The 469-nt window shown below is 50.1% G+C and overlaps 1 protein-coding gene across 3 annotated transcripts in view; it reads right to left on the reverse strand.

Moving 5' to 3' along the window:
- The window catches only part of LOC113942332 (neural cell adhesion molecule L1-like), a 1492-nt gene extending 1365 nt beyond the window's left edge, over window positions 1-127 (reverse strand). Inside the window, exon 1 of one of the 3 annotated variants that reach the window (XM_027633468.1) lies at window positions 100-127. The gene's annotated coding sequence lies outside the window, so the exon portion shown is untranslated. The remainder of the gene's footprint in view (window positions 1-99) is intronic. The other 2 variants (XM_027633467.1, XM_027633471.1) reach the window with 2 other exon arrangements.
- Between the last annotated feature and the right edge of the window lie 342 nt (window positions 128-469).

The following is a 469-nucleotide window of genomic DNA, read 5'->3' on the forward strand; positions in this document are numbered from 1 at the left end:
CCAACACCTCAACCAACATCCCCAACCAACACCTCAACCAACATCCCAACGACCAACTCAATCAACATCTCAACCAACACCAACATCCCCAACCAACACCTCAGCCGACATCCCAACGACCAACTCGACCAACATCCCAACCAATATCCCAACCAATGTCAACATCCCCAACAACCAACTCAACCAACATCCCAACCAACACCAACATCCCCAACAACCAACTCAACCAACATCCCAACCAACGTCTCAACCAACAACACCTCAACAACACTCCAATTGACACCAACATCCCAACCGACACCCCCAACAACCAACTCAACCAACTCCCAATCAATGTCCCAATCAACAACCCAACCAACGCCCCAACCCACATCCCAACAACCAACTAATCCAACACCCAACCAACACCCTGACCAACGACCCAACCAACACCTCAACGACCAACTCAACACCTCAACCAACACCTCAA

The sequence above is a fragment of the Corapipo altera genome, unplaced genomic scaffold, assembly GCF_003945725.1.
Source record: "Corapipo altera isolate COAL_440 unplaced genomic scaffold, ASM394572v1 55601, whole genome shotgun sequence".
Classification (NCBI taxonomy): domain Eukaryota; kingdom Metazoa; phylum Chordata; class Aves; order Passeriformes; family Pipridae; genus Corapipo; species Corapipo altera.